Source organism: Daucus carota, chromosome 5 (genome assembly GCF_001625215.2).
Source record: "Daucus carota subsp. sativus chromosome 5, DH1 v3.0, whole genome shotgun sequence".
In the NCBI taxonomy this organism is placed as follows: domain Eukaryota; kingdom Viridiplantae; phylum Streptophyta; class Magnoliopsida; order Apiales; family Apiaceae; genus Daucus; species Daucus carota.
Window position 1 is genome coordinate 20,651,995 of NC_030385.2, and position 14,888 is coordinate 20,666,882.

At 34.8% G+C, this 14,888-nt stretch overlaps 1 long non-coding RNA gene across 3 annotated transcripts; it reads right to left on the reverse strand.

Annotated features, from left to right (window-relative positions):
- Positions 1-284: 284 nt before the first annotated feature.
- Positions 285-4,201, reverse strand: LOC135152615 (uncharacterized). Of its 3 annotated transcripts, XR_010291970.1 has the most exons (6): positions 3,724-4,201; positions 3,183-3,283; positions 3,004-3,089; positions 1,982-2,104; positions 1,178-1,444; positions 285-956 (listed from the first exon to the last, which is right to left on the reverse strand). It is a non-coding gene; the product is annotated as an uncharacterized LOC135152615 (long non-coding RNA). The 3 variants fall into 3 exon arrangements; XR_010291971.1 differs by lacking the exon at positions 3,183-3,283 and having other exon boundaries at positions 3,724-4,198; XR_010291969.1 differs by lacking the exon at positions 3,724-4,201 and having other exon boundaries at positions 286-956; positions 3,183-3,706.
- Positions 4,202-14,888: the final 10,687 nt, after the last annotated feature.

The window sequence follows — 14,888 nt, forward strand, 5'->3', positions numbered from 1 at the left end:
TCGCTCACACAACGTGCTAGCTAATTGACTCAATTGGGCCTCTAACTTAGAAACGGCTTGCACATTAGAATGCAAACACTACACCATAGATTGGATATAGCAACCCCTAAAATTCGATGCTATATGACCAAAAAGCATTGCAATAGAGTCTATTGCAACATTTTTTCAAAAATTGACCGTTAACTTTGGTCCCGTTGCCATAGGGCTCTTTATGCAATGAATTACACATGTATTGCAACACGTTGATATCATTGCAACAGCAACATATTGCAACAAATTTTCCTATATAGCAATGGTATTTAAGTCATTGCAGTTGTTTGTGGTTCTATTGCAACAAAAAATTGCAACACTTCCTTTTGATTAATCATTGCCATATACAACCTGTGGCAACATTTTTGGTCCCAAATGCATTGATATTTGAATTATTTACAATTACAAAAGCATTCTCTAATGCAATGTTTTAGTCATATATTGCAACAATTTGGTTAAAAAAATTAGCCCATGGCCATTTCATAAATATATTAATCCACCTTTAAAAGTTCAACACCAACAAATCCCAAAAACAATAATAAGACTTTTACCGACCACAAGTCTGATCATTCCTACACTGCCACAACCACTTCCTAGAAGACCACAACCAAGATCAGTACCATAGTAACTAAATTAAAATAATAATTCTGAGTTTAGAACACTAACGGAAATAGGCCAAAATAGGTCAAGTACATCAAATTTTTGATATCAAAGTGGGCCAAGCCTAAATCATAGTACTACGGATCATGAATAATCAACTGCATCGCTATCGGTATTCGGCTCATGTTAATTCTGACCACTAGCTCATATTTCTTCGACATTTATATGTAGGGAGGGATTCTTTCTAAGTCAAGTGTCTTCAGTTTTTGTTAAGTTTATCCTCCATATCAGAAGCTTTCTTAGAGGTCTCCAAGTCCATTGATATCCTGTACACCAACAAGTATATAATCATGTCATATATCCCTTAGATTAGTAAGAAAAATAAATAAATAAAAACATGTCAACTACCTTGTTTTAGAGGACAATGCCATCATAATCAATTAACTGATTCTAATTTTATATTACAATGTACAGAGCTATATTGCATGGCTATATATACACTACAATATGATACTAACAAAAAGAGGCATAATGGCACGGACTGTACCTGGTAGAATAGAGAAATCATATTTCCTGTAGAACGTGCAGCGCCTGCCTTCGGAATGGGAGTAAGGCGGCGCAAGCACATCGAGGAATGCACATGGCTTGATTGCCCTGAAGCTGTGCAAATTACCCCCGCTAGCAGGATAGAGACCAGAGGTGTTGCACGGGGTAGAAGCCTCGTTGTCTTCCTTTGCTTTCGCCAATCTCAATGCCCAGGCAGGTATTACTCTATTCGCTGTTCTCAAAGGGTCAACAGAAAACACTCCATCTTCTGATTAACACGACATACATGAGTCCTTAAGTAGAAGTAACATGATAGACAATTAATTAGACATTAAGTAGATACCAATGAATTCAAAAGATAAACTTATGTTTAAGTTCTCTTTTTCAGAGAATCGGCTTAACTTTTGATAGTTGCATAATTTATTAGAAAAACACCTACAATATACTCGCTCAAGCAGCCAGGTATCGTCATCGATAACAATACATCACCTACATTACCTAAATGTAACACCTGAAATAAGTTAAAACCATTGCGTATGAATAGACTGCATATTTCTGGCAACACACTTTGAGTGCTTTGGATCAACTTGCCATATTAATTTTAATCTTTATTACACTTGAGTGCATTAGTAAGTACATATTTGCAACCTGGAACATAGTCGGGAAGCATTTCTAAGTCCCATTCAAATTAACGAGGAAGCCACTTTGACAGATTTTTAAAATACTATAATTAATTGGCTTTAGATGTGTGCTTCAATATGCAAAGTCCGACCACTTCATCCCACATAGGCCAACTAACAATTACCTTGTGCAAATCATCCTTTGTATCTGCCGGAAAAAACTTGCAATCCTTGGGAAACTCAGAAGCAAGGGTAGAAGCACATATTTTCTTTAGTTCATTCCTTTTCTTGAGCTCAGTAGGTAGACCCTAGAACAAAATAGCAATATAATCAAGTCGTAAAGTATTACAAATATCGCTAGACTAAGCATTTCTGTCCATTAATTGACATCTACAGGGAACTTACCCGAATCAAAAGTACAGGTTATGCAATAAATTAAACTGAGCTAATGACTAAAATCTATGACTTTGCATGTCGATAACTAGTCATCCTGAACATAATGGGTGATATCAATATAATGGAAAGGATAGGAAGCGTTTGATGCATGATCAAACATATTATAGACAGTCTTTGGAAAAATCATGGCCTAAAGAATATCTAGTCTCATAAAATTATCTATTATTTGCCATAATTATATTAAAACTACCCAGCTTTAACACATCAACAAGTAACTCGATTAAGATGCTTGTTAGTTGTTACTTTTATGTAGAGAAAGAAATTAATCGCTTCTGCAAGTCTACAGGTGGTTTTTACTGGCTATGACAAGCTTTAATATGATAAAGAACAGGATAAAGTTTGACACCCCCAGCTAAAGATAAAAAAAAAATGCAGCGTGTTCACTTCTAGCAGATATTGATTAAAAATAAACTTAACTAGATATATTGTATTTGCTATAGGCCTAAGAGTGTTATACATAAGGAGTACATTAAATTATTGTATAACCTATGCCCTAATGAATATCTTACAGACTTACACTTTTGATGCCTTGTAATGTTTAGCTTAATATAGAACATGCTCACAAGTCGTAACTCATAACCATAACATTCATAAGAAAGGCAACAAAACACATTATTCTTTTCCTAAAACAAGGGAGAAGAAGGACACGCAAACTTGGTAACAGAGATATTGTGGGTAAAGCAACCAGAAATATAAGTCTCCAAGAAGCTGCCTCAAAGTAAAGTACTATAAGTAACTATACAAATCATACATGGCTTGGAGGGATATGCTTTCCACTCAACAGATCTAGCAGTATAGTTCCATAACTATAGATCACGCTCTCTGGAATAACCCTGCCTGCAAATTGATATGAACTAAATATAAGTTCTTAGGCATGAGAATCGGAAGTCATGTTTCAAGTAAAAGTAATAAGAATGCCTTAATTTTCACCTTATAGAACTAAGCTAGTAAACCAAAATGGGTCAAAGTATGTAAGAGGGAAAGACTCTGATCATCACTGTGCCCCTATTGCTATGGTATTATTCTTTAACCTTCAACAAGAAGTATGAACATATAATCATACTAGTAGAGGTCATTGAACAATTGCATAACGCCATGACCTGATTAGGATGCTAAAATATATCCTAGAAAAACAGGAAACGGAATCAAGCATAGTCAAAGCACAGACTATAACTTGAACCACTCCACTCACCCTATTAATGAGGGGAGAGAGAGAACAGAGCATACACCGAAGAACAGGGCATAAACACATACATACATACACATGCATTTCGAATAAATCCAGAATCTGTTTAATCATATACACAGGGCATAAAACATACACACACTGACACACACATATATGAAATCAAAGAGGATGTATCTTGAATTGTACAAGCTGAGAAATTAAATTAAATTAACCTCAAGCAACCAAATTATCCCAAAAACAAAAAAAATGAACTTCAATTGAACCTTGACAAAGAGAAATTACCAAAAAACAAACCCCCAATTCAAATTAAAAAACCCTAGTTTTGATTAAAGACCCGTATGGTCAATCACTCCATCTCCATTGATGGATAAAAATTAGCCCAGATCTGTTTGGATTTACTCTCTCCCCCCCCTCTCTGACCTCCTTCCCATCTCTTCTTGTCTGTATCTTTAGTCTAGTGTTTGTCAGGGGCAGTGTTTGTGACGGGAGGTCGATGGACTTGTTTGTGAGTGTGGATCTTCCTTTTTCTTGTTTTCTTTTATTTTGATTAACCCGGTAAAAATATTTCATTTGTCCCGCTCTTGAGTTTTTAATTGCCCGCCAATTTTTTTGGCCCAAAAATTAGACTCTATTGCAACGCCATGTAATACCATTGCAATAGTTATACTCATTTCAAAATTGTTAACGAAAATATGATTCTATTGTAACAATTTTATAGTCGTTGCAATATGCTGATTTTGTTTTCCCTAAGGCAACGATTTTCAGAAAATGTTTTTCTGAGTGGTTGCTATAGCCAATCTATGGTGTAGTGAAAATTTGCCTATCTTGGGTTAGGGTTGTCATGAAAGTTTGCTGTGACTGGGTCAAATTAGTTTGAGATTTTACTAAGGCTTCCAAACTCTTTTCCAAAGAATTAAGACGCTTATCCGAATCATTGAAACCGGGAGGATTCAAAGGAGTTTGAATTGGGTTATGACATGAATTTGGACCTTGATTTGGGTAAGAGTTTGGGTTGGGCCTTTGTTGAAAATTTGGTTGAGGAGTTGGAAAAGAATTTGGCCCTTGATTTTGAAAAATTTGACCTTGGGTCCATGAGAAATTTGGGTGATTTCTCCACCCGGGATTATAAGTGGGTGCAAACGCATCATTCCTAGGATTTTGAAACATCGCATTTACTTGTTCAAGTTCGTGCGAAGGTTGGGTTCCGGGATTTTGAAAATTGTAATTAGGGAGCATCGACATTTGTGGGGGCGATTTACTAGTTTCTAAAGCTTCAAGTCTCCTAGTTAGGGTGGCTAGTTTGGCATCGGTTGCCACATTATTTCCTATCGAATGCAAGCCCCTAGCGCTAGATGACTGAATTGACTTTTTGGGCTCCCTAGTTGACTCCCACATCATAGTCTTTTCCGCTAAATCCTCGAAAAATTCCCACCCTTGATCCTCATCTTTTTCCATGAATTTACCTTGGCACATAGACTCTAATAACGCGGTGGTTTGACTATCTAAGGCCTCATAAACAATTTTGCAAAGTCTCCATTTTTCTATTCCATGGTGGGGGCATTGTGATAGAAGATTTTTGAAACGGTCAAAGAAAATCCAAAAAGACTCATTTTCCTTTTGATGAAATTGATTTATTTCATTTGTAATTCGAGTAGTCTTATGATTTGGAAAATACTTTTTAAGAAATACCACAACGAACCCCTCCCACGTGGAAATAGAATTAACGGGAAGACTATATAACCATTTTTTCGCATTCTCCTTAAGCGCAAAATTAATGAGCCTAAGTCTAATCGAATCTTCCGTTAATTGGTGGAGCTTTTGGAGGGAACAAACTTCCTCAAATTCTTGGATGAAAAGATAAGGATCCTCACCCTCACTCCCGGTAAATTTAGGTAACATGCTAATGTGGTGAGCTTTGATTTCAAAATTGTTCCCATTTACCGGAGGAAGGGTGATGCACGAAGGTTGACTTGAACGAGATGGATAACAACGATCCTTGAGTGAGAGGGCCATGTTTACTATCGGTTCTAGAACTTCTAGGGTTTCGGAATCCGAAGAGGACGAGGGAATCTCGATTATAGGTCTTACTAATCTAGACGATTCGTTCCTAACCCAAGTAGTTCGCATAAACTAGATAGTAAACACGTAGCAAATAAGTGCGAAGAAATAAAACAAACAAAAGAAAGGGTGTAAAAGTGAAAGAAAAACTTAATCCTAGGGTTCCCTAATAAAAAATGAACTAGACCTTGCTCCTAACGTTAAGGACCACCAAAAACTCGATAAATCCAAAATTATTAGGACCGGTCTGGCCAGTTTGGAGCAGGCATTGCCAAGAGGCCAATCTCCGCGCTTAGACACCAAACCTTAATCGGCCAGGTAAGCTTTCGCTTGCCTTAGACACCGAAAAGTCGGAATAATTAAAGATTACCTCGTCTTTTAGGTACCTTCCTAGTTGAGCGCGAAATCCTAGGGGCTAACGTCTAATTCAATTTTATTAAAGGCTAGGTAAATGCAAAATGAAGTAATTAAATCGTTGTGGGCCAAGGAAAGAGTGATGAAATCCCTCCCCTTATCTTGTGATTGGGTTTTGCCCTTAAGATTTATTTAAAATGATGCACCACACAACGATATAATTAAAGCTATAAACAATTATGGATGCTCTAAACTACGTGTTTTATCTAAAGAAAAAAGAAGAAATTAACGCACCTTAGGGTCCTCCAGCGATCACCACAATTAAAGGTACGAAAATTTAAAAACAAAAATTAAAATCTAAATGATGTGCCCTAAGTGATTAAATGCATGATGCAACACATATTTAATTCTAACTACTATTTTTGGATTTTAAATTTTTATTTTTTTTGTGATTTTCAATTTTTAGATTTTTTTGTGATTTTCTAAATAAAAACGAAAAATAAGAGTGGAGAGATACGGGATACCAAAGCAAGCTTCCAAATCCGAGCAAAATTTGTCCACTTTACTCCATGATTCCCGAATATTCCTCCTCGAAATAAAGAACAAAAAATAGTGAGAAAAACAAGCTAATCCGAAAGATTAAAAATAAAGGAGCGAAAAATTAATTTCGATCCCCGGCAGCGGCGCCAAAAACTTGATGTGTTAAAAAATATTACCTTTTAAATCGCAAGCGCACGATCACCGTTTTAATATTTAAGATTCGTCCACAGAGATTAAAATTATTTTTCGCTAATCCTTAATTCTTAACCTAGGCGAATTAGAACAATAGATTTGTGAAAAGTTTTAATAAGACTAATTAATGAAAAAGGAAAAATTGATTACTAACTTAAAATTGCTAATTAAACCAAAAACTATTTAACTAAACTTAAGCAAAGTTTTCGTCGTGAAATTGTTTTAAAACGAAGCTGACCAGAATACATAATACAGAGACCAAAGTATTACAAAAATAGGTTAACTAACTTAATTAACCAACAGATCCATACACAAATCCATACAAAACGACAGAATTCAACAGAAGCTATCACCAAAATTTTGATTTGAAACAAAGCCAAAACAACTGACTATTAACCCAGGACACAAAAACTAATCAAGCTTATAACTCGGCAAATTGACATACTAACAGCCACGCAAACTAACTCAACAAACCAACCCAGAACAAAACTATATCGGAAAAAATCTAACTCAGCCACTGTTACAAACTAACGAGCTAGTAAAAGAGTAATCGAAACTCGGCGAAAACGGTGGTGACTCGATGAGAACAGAGGTGACTCGGCTAGACCCAAAACTGAAAACTCGGCAAAATGAACTCAGCGAATACTACAAAATCAGACGAAATTAACGAAACAAAAGCACTGAACTCGAAAACAGACTCATCAGCTACGACTCAAAACCAACGCAGCAGTAAATCGGACAAACTAACAAGGCTCGGAAACGTAACTCGGTGAAACTACAAACTCGAAACAGAACACAACTAGCTGTAACTCGGAGGACGAAAGCAGAACATTCAAAACCGAACACACGCAAATCAGTAATTGACACGACTCGGAGAAACAACCTCAAAAACGCAGCAACAAAAACTCAACTATAAGCAGGGAACGAAAGGAAATTAACAGCTAAACTCGACACTACAAAGACAAGATTCGGTGACTCTAACAGCTACAAACCCAGCAACTAATTCGCAAGAGAAACAGAACGCAGAACTCAGTTACAGAACTCGGTGAAATCAACGCAGACTCAGACTCAGTGGACTCGGCGAATGGGCGAAACAACCCTACAACAAACAACCCAACTATCTAACTCAGTAAAGCAGCTTCGAAACTTTACAAAATACAAAGAAAAACTCAGCAACTACTTACACCTATCGACTACACAACCACAGACTACAGCCAAGCAGCAAACCGAAGCACAGCCAAATGACACAACAAAACGCAGGGAAAGCTCGGACACAACTCGGCCATGGCAGACTCGGACGACGTGACTAGTAAACGAAAGAACTCGGTTAAAGAACAACTGGGTTTGTTTTTAAACTAAAAGCAGGGGAGATGGCTTTTAAAAGAAAACGAAATTGAAAACAGGGGAAAGGAAGGTGGGGTGTTCTTTTTACATTATAAAATAACTACCAAACTAGTGTGTAATTAGATCTAACGAAAATGGCTGCTGAAACTTTAATATTGAAAAGTGAAACTGCCGAATTACAAGGTTAAAATCTGGAAATATAAAGGTTAAGCCCCCACACAAATCATCTTTTGTGCTAGAGCTTAGATTTCTTACAAAAATTAAATCTACATGTAAAGAGAGCTACAACTAATTAATGGCTCCTTCCAATCTACAAACAATTTTGAACTTTGTAGTTAGAGGAAGATTTCATAGCCAAAAGAAACATTAAGAGCAAGAATGTAAGAACAAATAAGAAATCTTGCATTAAAATATTAAAATGTGTTTACAAAAGGATGAGAGAGCATACAAATTAAAGCTAGATCTAGACTAGAAAAAGGAGGCTACTAAAAAGAGAAAATCCTAGGTTAAAAAGATGATTACAAGTAAAGGGGGTGGGGGTATTTATAGCTAGAAATGTAGGGTTTAGGGGTAGGGTGGCTAAATCTAATCCATCCATGTGTGATATGTGTTGGGTAGATCATAGCCCTCCATGTGCCCCCTTACTTGCCAACTCTTTTTGATTTTCTTCTTTTCTTTTCCCTTTTCTTCTTTTTCTTGCATTTTCTCTTCTTTCTTTATTTATCTATAATTTCCTGAAATAAAATAAATAAGCGATTAATACTACGAAAATAAACAAAAAATAAGCACTTAAATATGCAAAAATATGGACTAATCAGGCTGCCATGATGAGCAGCTTTGTTGGTCTTAGTTTTGAGATGTGATGTTGAAGTTAAAAACTCTCAGTTTCAGCCTTTACAAATTAGAAACTGAAGTAGTAAAGTTAATAATTAATAGGAAACCTCTCGATTGCTGTCAGGAATTCCAAAATTTCAAGATTTTGAAAGAAAATAGACAGGAGATCTGAGAAGTGAGGAAAACTAAAAGAGGAGATTTGAGAGGCTACACGTCATCCTCTCGATGATCCTCCTTTATATAAACTAGTATTGATGTCCGCGTTGCACGACGTTGCATATAGAATAAAATTCATTGAATGAGGAATGCAAACTGTTGCATTTGGTTTGCTGGAGAAAGTAGTGGAGCATATTTTTACAGAATTAAAATGCAAACAAACTCTTGTTTAATTTTTGTTGTGAGAGCTTGTTGAACGTGAATGATACTTGTTGAACAGTTGTAGGTTGATGAATCGCGGACAACGTAGCTGATGTGGCTACGTTTGGTGTTTGCTGCATTATTCTTTTTGGCTCGTTTTGTTGTAAAGGTTGTGTTACGGCGATAGTGTATCTATTTTGTTCCTCAACATGATACCTTAAAACATAGTCATCCAATATTTAATGTATTACAAAATACGTCCTTAAAATTAAGTTTCAAAGTTAAAGTAGCATTTTTAAATTTTTATATCTTAGTTAATGTATTTAAAAATAAAATGAAGCATTATTCATTTTAACTAATTAATTTTGGCTTAGATCTAAATTTAGTAATGCAAAAGTGAGTTATTGTAAAAAAATGTCCAACTTTAAAAATGTTACATTGACATTGCCTGTTATATTTTTTGTGTCTTTGCAGTTAAACTACTTATTACAGACATAATTTTTTTGAGCCTATTAAATTGGATAGACGTTATTTATTAGTATTCCTACACTCTTAATATCAGCATTTTAAGTCTTTTCCTCTTCCATTTGTAGATCTTTCATCTTCACAGTGATTTAATCTGCATGTCTAAATCTGCCTGTCGCAAGATGTCTTTCTCTGGGCTGAAGATTACCAAAAAAGGTTATATTCAGTCATGCTTTTTGTGTTATTTGTATAGTATATATGTCATATAAGTTAGATTTTAATTGAATCTTCTATTATGGATTGTAAAAGGACAAAAAGAGAAGGAATCAGATGAAACAATTCGTTTTGTTTCCCCAAATTTTGCATCAGAGTATATTATAGGAGTACTGGTAACATTCAAACCCTATAAGCTATGTTATGTTTGGGCAAAAATTGAGCATGCTACTTTATTGACTGTTGGCATTTTGATTATGTAGAAAGTGCCTAAAGTTTTTTGTGATGAATATGGTGATAAACTACCTTTGAAGCTACAACTACATGTTCCACCTGGTGTTGTTTGGGAGGGTATATTTATAAAGCAACGACTTTGGATTCAAGGTTTAGAGAAAATGATGAGTTTCTATTCTATTAAACCATATCATGTGGTTTTGTTTGAGTATATGGGAGTTGTTATGGCTATTCAACCTTCTACCTTCAGAGTTATGCTTAAGCCATCTCATGTGGATAAAAGGCAGCATGGAGTGGTTCGTATGTTAAATATCTGAATAAATTAATATTTAACCTAACTCTAATTACATGTTGTTGGATTATCCTGCAGTATATTCCTTCTTTGTTATACTCAACGTATAAGGAATGGAAAAATATGAGCAACATAAGGCTTATATGTGGAACGAAGGTATCGTTTGTTTCAGTTCTGCGCAGTGGCAAGATGTGCAGGTTTGGAAAAGCGTGGTCTGAGATCATTGAGGCAAATGAACTTGGAGAAGGTCAAATACTTGTGCTGCATTATGTTGATGACTTGACATTTGAAGTTGAAATTGTGTAATAAGTCATGATGTTTTTTATTTTGCTAAGCTACTTTGAACATTCGACACAATTTGTTTTGCTCTCGGAGATATGCTAATTTGCTTAGACTAAAAAGTAGTGTCTTGTAATTTGGGATTTACAATGCAGCAATTATAATTTATCAATTTAAGTATTTTAGTTACAATTTTGTTCCTTCAATTTGCTATGAATTGAATTTGTGGCTTTGTATTAGTCTTGTTAGTATACTGCATAAATAATGGCTGTAACAGAATTTGCCACTGTGCATTCTAAAGCATAGTTTGCTATATTTGTTAGACTGAGATTCATTTTGTTTTGTGTCCTCCAACCTAATTGTTTGGCATACAATTAACAGTACATAATGAGCTAAAACTTTTACTTAAAAGTAATGTAAGAAGTTATAAGTTCATTGGATGGAAAACTTGTAAATGTTAATGCGCACTTGTATGATACTTCCTTATTTGTTGTTGTTCAGTGCACCATGGTTTTCAAAGATTGATGGTAGGTTCCTGAAGCTTTGTGGCCAATGTGATGAAGTTTTACATTGGAATGTTATATGTTAACAATTAGATTTAGGCTCAAAAGCATTAGAGATGTATAGTTAAAGAAGTAAATTGAGCTACAATATCTTGCGTTCTGTTCCCAATTACGCTTGATATCTCCTTTTCATGTAGTATGATTTTGAGAGAGCTTGTAGCATCCGAAGCCAAAACAACAATTTGAAATTTATAGTAGGTAAGGTAATTGTAAAAGTTAAGAGCATAAGATTTATTACAACCAAAAGATTGAGCAAGTTTTGAAGCCAACCTCAACTTTGGATATGGGACAATTATCAAAAGATTGAACAAGTTTTGAAGCCAATCTTAGTTGTGTGTAGATGTAAAATGTTTAGTTGTGATAGTACTTCTTCTTGTAGAGCAAAAAGCAAATCTTTATATTTAATTAATCGTATTTATCTGTTTTTGTAAACTATAAAAATTGTATGTTGTATTTAATTTATGTGTTAATAAAAAACGTTTTTTGATTATTATAAAGTATTTTTTGAAGGAAACAAATTATTATATTACAAAATTAGAAAATTATACCGATTTGTAACTTTAGTTATCCAAACTCTTTAAAAACTTATTATATCTATCCCAAAATTTTTTTAAAGCAAGAATCCACTTCTTTTAAAACCCGGGTTGTGGCCTGTTTGACATTTTGTGATGGGTCTATATGCTTGTGAATTTCACATTGTTATGCTGAGTAAGTGAATTATGTAAAATTCTGATTTTTATAAATTATGAGAAGACTTTTATGAAATATATTTGATAATTGAATTATGCACGTTGTTACGAAACACTGGCTTACGTTTCATATGGCAGGTTAGGTGTTCATTACTTTTATTTTTTGAGCCCATAAAACGTGAATAGACACCCCAAGTCACACTATTTGATGTAGTTTTGTAATAATTGCAGTTTTGACCTTCATTTCAGTTTTATTACTTATTTCTGAAAAAACGCTTGGCTTATAAAATGCATGGCTTCATCGGCGAGACCTCCTCTCTCTTCAAGTTCCGGTTTGAAAACAGATGCAGGTTTGAATCCTAACTTGAATGCCTCATTTTGTATTGTTTCAAATGTATTCTCCTTAGGGATTTCTTGTGTTGTGCTTTTTATGTTAAAAGGAGCATCAGACATGGACATTGATGAAGAAGTATTTATAGAAAAGATCGGCAGTGGGTAGAAGGCATTGAAAAACTCATGACCTTTTATTGTATAAAACCCTATCATTTAATTGTATTTGACTACATTGGTGGGCCAAGTTTTAATCTAAATTTTTTTAATCCGTACGGTGTGGAGATTAACTACAACATTGTTAAGAACTCTGAGATAACAACAGATTAAGGAGGAAGTGTTCCCAATTTTTCTGAAATTGAAGTTGACAAACTTGGTGGCACATTGTCCTATAATGTCTACCACAGTGGCCGAAGCATATGCGAAGTTGTGCTTGGCAGAAAACACTTACGTAACAGTGAAGTGTATAAGGTAATTTACTAAGCGTGTTAGTTTAAATTACTATAATTTCATGTTGTAACAGTGTTTGTCACATGTTAGGTTTTAAAAACAGATGATTGGGAAAGTCTTGGAATTGGAGAATCTATGGAATCAGTTAAATTTTCTTTCAAAAATCTTACATGGTTGGTGAACTTATTGTGGAGAAATGGGAAGCTGTATTTCGATAGAGGTTGGTATAGGTTTGCCAAAGCAGGAAAATTTCATAGAGGTGATGTTGTTGTATTTCAAAAGACTGAATGGCCTCACAAATTTATAACAACTATGTTTGAAAGTGAGGTTCTAAGCAAGTGTAATGTTGCAGGTAAATGGTTTTATTGTAGTTTCCATTATTATTTCAATGTTGTAATTGTTGACTTTGAGAGTGTAATTGACAGCTGTTGGACAGCGTGATGGCGTGATGGAGTGGTTTGTCTCTCATAAATTGATTTTTTGATCACACTACTCATACATATTTGTAACAATAGGTACTGTTAAATGTTTAGGAAATACCAAGTGTTTTTGCACAGCTTAGCCATTTTAAGTTGGATGGAATTGTGAATTTAATTCTTCGTGATGGAGAAACAGTTCCTGTGAAGTTCTGTGCTCAACGCAATTTCCTGTTTGGAATGAGGAAGTTGGTAAGACGATATGCAATTGAGTCTATAGATGTGATGGTGTTCACTTTGATTAGACATTCCACATTTGTGTTGTCTATATTCAAATTCTATGGTATGGAGTCCAAGTACAATGCTGTAGAAATTTGTAAGGGTGAGGTGATGAAAAATGTCCGCTTTGAGGATATAATTATTCTGTCAGACTCTGATAATAGCGAAGAAGGTAATTTTGAACAGATTGGTTTTATGAAAGTAGTGATGCAGTTTTAAGTGTTTCTTATAATGCAATTGTCTGGGTGCTTTGTAATTGGCAGGAATGGCTGCAGAGGAGGAAGAGAACGGTAATGAGGCTGCAGGATAGTTGTGCTTTTATGCGTAGGAATATGTGATGCTTGATGATACAAAGTATTTTATTCTTACTTAGAATAAAATTGCATGTAGCTGATCAATTGATGGCATGCCAAGGCAGTATCAATTGATTAGATCGACCCATCAACGGCTGATGAGGTATTGTAACAAAGCTGGAGTATTTTAGCAGTTGATGTAAAAATAATGTGTACTTTTAGATTAGCAGTTGATCTATCAATGGATGTTTAGATAGGGTGACATAATTGTATATATGAGAAGTCATGTAATCTATCCAAGTGAAGTGAAGATCGATCGGTAATTTTAAAGTATCAATGGCTATTTGGAAGGAAGACTATCAACCGCTATTTCAACATCACCATTATCCCATAACTCAAAGAAGACTATCAACTGCTATTTCAGTGTATCATCAATTGATGATATTAGCAATTGATTATCAGCAATTGACAGCTACAAGTCAGGTAAAAGACAAAGTTCACATGGGTTGATGTGTGTTATTCAGACAATTCAAACAATAAGTTAGATTGTAGAAGGGGGGGTTGAATACAATCTACAAAAAAATTCAATATCTTTTTGCATAGCAGATCATATTCAAAATACAAGAGAATATAAAAGCTAAAACAGAAATTTAAAGAACAAGGATCTTAAAAATTTCAGGTGGATTGTTTGATCCACCTGAGAGATTTTTATATCAAGAACCTTCCAAGTAAAAATACTTGGCTGCTTACAAAGAATGAAGAGCAGAAGCTTACAATTTCTTGCTAACTTTTTCTAATACTTTGCTCTTCAGTTCTTGGTGTTTGATACTTTGAAATGTGAAATTACAAAGTGAATATATACTACTACAAACAAAACTAGTCTGTAAAAGTATTTTCCTACACACTTTCTAGCTAGTACAAATATAGAATTTCTTGGACTTGATACTGCATTTGGCAGCTTGAAATTCTTGTTGCTTTGCCAGAAATGGTAGGCTTCGAGGTTCTCAATATTTGACTAAACTCCTTTTGGTTTAGCTTCCAAAGCTGGTGCAGCATCTGTCACATCAACCCATGTGGACTTTGTCTTTTCCCTGACTTGCAGCTGTCAATTGCTGATAATCAATTGCTAATATCATCAATTGATGATACACTGAAATAGCAGTTGATTGTCTTCTTTGAGTTATGGGATAATGATGATGTTGATGTAGCGGTTGATAATCTTCTTTCCAAATAGCCATTGATACTTTAAATTACCGATCGATCTT